Source organism: Saccostrea cucullata, unplaced genomic scaffold (assembly GCF_032062105.1).
Source record: "Saccostrea cucullata isolate Sc308-1 unplaced genomic scaffold, CSIRO_AGI_Scuc_v1 ctg16181, whole genome shotgun sequence".
Lineage (NCBI taxonomy): Eukaryota > Metazoa > Mollusca > Bivalvia > Ostreida > Ostreidae > Saccostrea > Saccostrea cuccullata.
In genome coordinates, this window is record NW_026938312.1 from 7,106 (window position 1) to 10,034 (window position 2,929).

The window sequence follows — 2,929 nt, forward strand, 5'->3', positions numbered from 1 at the left end:
GACTGAGCAGACATCATCCATCAGTGACACATGAGTATGCCCACATAAAGCAAGGCGGTATAGATTTTCTCTATAAAATATCCACGTTTTAAGTAACTAGTTACTGAAGATGACATTAAAATCCATTAAACCGTTAAAAATTGTATTCATGTGCAATTATAGTGTGAATAAACATATTGATTGCTGTGGAATTCCATCTAAAGCTGAGCTTTGTCAACATTGTAGCTATAATCCATTGAACGTTGGACACAGTTCATTAGCCATATTTCTCTCATATAATAGTCAAATTATTTAATATGTATGTTTTCTATTATTTAGCCTCTGAATCTTCTTTAATGGTGTCAAGTAATCAAATTGAATTTATTTATATTTTGCGAACCAATTATTTATGGAGTACATACCCCCTGTGAATTACAAAAGGGCATTACTCCTTCAACTCAAGAGCATATGATTTCTGCTAATGCTGAAAATACATGGTATTCATTTTTATATATCACCATAGGTAAATGTTGAGACAACTGCTCTACTGCCCCCCTTCTTCCTAAATACACTCCTCTCTTCTCTTAGTGAGAGGAGTCATCTATATTTACATATCCGAGAAGAACTGACAATTTTGCTTCATTGTTAACGTAATTCTTTTATCTGTCAAGTTTACATGTATTTAAGTAAAGGGGAATTCTTTCCATTTGGGGATTTATTTTTCAGGGGTGTCAAGATCCTCCAAACCCTTAAGTAATCAAGGCTCTTTTTGTTTTTTTATAAGGTGTTTTTATGATGTGTTTAATACCCCCTCTTTCCCTAAGATTTGTGGATTCCCTCATAAAAAGTAGTAAATGTATTAAACGTAGGCATGACACTCACTTTTGTTTAAGGTTTGAAACAAACTAAATGTTTTTTTTCCCTTTTCAATCTTGTACTTACTTTCTGTTCTGGGTTACTTATTTAGTAGTCATTAAAAACAATGAAATTTTATCAAATCTATTTCCTCTTTATTATCCAAGGTACAAATTCCACTTGTATTAATATTGAAATTTTCAATTGTACACTGTTCACTTGTCACTTCTTTTCAATGGTTTTAATCCCAAATAAGACCTCTTAGACTACCTTTTCTTGATTTGAGCCAATGTAGAAGTACAGGCTTTACGGACCGTGGATATCGGCCTGGATAGCTCAGTGGTTAGAGCACCTGACTAGTAATACAGGGGTCCCGGGTTCGATTCCCGGTCCAGCCATATGTTTTCTTCGTGCATTTCTCCTTTCCTACTACATTTGGTGGCCAGTGTGGGGGGCTTTGTTCAGGTTACAGTGTATGTGTAAATTAGTAATTCCTGGCAGGGCCCTAGAACTTGTGTCTTCGAGGTCGAAGACTGTTTAAGGAGGGAGGAATGTAGAAGTTCAGGCTTTACGGACCGTGGATATCGGCCTGGATAGCTCAGTGGTTAGATTCCCGGTCCAGCCATATGTTTTCTTCGTGCATTTCTCCTTTCCTACTACATTTACTACTACATTTGAGGTACAAAGATTTTTTAAATTTAATCTAAATTTTCTGTTGAGTAAGTAAATCTTATTCAACTTGATGTTTGTATTTGTATTTTTTTTCATAGTTCCTTAGTGAATGACGAGGACGTCATTTGCTAACGGGGGGAAATATGTGATAGTGATTAGTTTTATGTTGTTTTAATTATTATAATATTCAAATGTATAATTTATTACTTATACATTATGAATATGCCACAACTGATTTTAAACTCTGAAGTGAATGTATTATTAAATCTGTGTGTCAATTAATATTGATCAAAACAAATCATTTAAACTCAAATATTGAAACCTTTCATTTAAATAATTTAGCAAATAAAATACTTTTTAAAAAAATTAAATAAAACAAACTAAATGAAATAAAATAAACAATCGGCTAAAACTTTAGATCCACTCCTTTTCTATTTCTACACCTGTAATAAGCTACCTGAGTAGAATTCAATTTCCTTAAATCCTATTGGTCAAGACTTTTACCTCCAAATTCTGGACAACAGACAAAGACATTCAGCATATTGATTCCAGACTGGAAAGACTTAGATTTCTAAATATCTTACAAACAGTTAACTTAATTTAAATGTGACCTGGTTACCAGCTACTAATATGTAAGTAACTAATTTACTTCTTATTAATGAAATTTATTTCAAAGTGTGTGAATTTATCTGAAATTAATAAATTAAGGAAATATTGAGTGTGTAAGAGTTGAGAGTGAATGAAATTATTTTATTACAGTTTAAACAATGATACAGTTCCTGGAGTAATGTAAATCAAAGGTACCAGGCACTCTGTTCCATAAACAGGTACATTTCATATTTTTACAAATGTACTTATCATTTTTATATATTCCTAATTAAGAAGTGGACTTAGAATTCACTTAATGATTGTAATAATGAATGTTAAACATTTCAATATATGTTTCAAAGGAATATATATGAATTGTACAAGTATAAATGTAGGTTTTTATAAAATGCTGTGAAAAGGGGAATAACTCTTTCAAAGTATGCATTGTAAGAATTAATGTATTGTGATTTTATGATTACTGTATGTTTATAGAATTGTCATTTTGATTATATAAAACTGTACTAATATTATTTATATGTATATTTACAGGGTATTATACACAGTATATTATCTCTTGATAATACCAACAATAAAATCATCAAACGAACCCGCAGGTGTCATGTGCTTATTAAAGAATCCGTCAGGATACACAATTGACCCCTGTTACACCAAGATGTGTGTATAATTAAAATCCATCCATAAACGTGTTTCAAGGTTGAGGAAAACATGCAGTGATGCTCAACGGTTTTGCTCTGTTAAGGTATTTTGATCAACAACTCAGATGGGAGTTTGGGGGAGACAGTTTACAAAAGAACTTACGACTAAGACCAAAAAC

General features: G+C 31.9%; 1 non-coding gene across 1 annotated transcript; it reads left to right on the forward strand.

Moving 5' to 3' along the window:
* Positions 1 to 1,158: 1,158 nt before the first annotated feature.
* Positions 1,159 to 1,232, forward strand: Trnat-agu (transfer RNA threonine (anticodon AGU)). Its single transcript has one exon. It is a non-coding gene; the product is annotated as a tRNA-Thr (tRNA).
* The last annotated feature ends 1,697 nt before the right edge of the window (positions 1,233 to 2,929 follow it).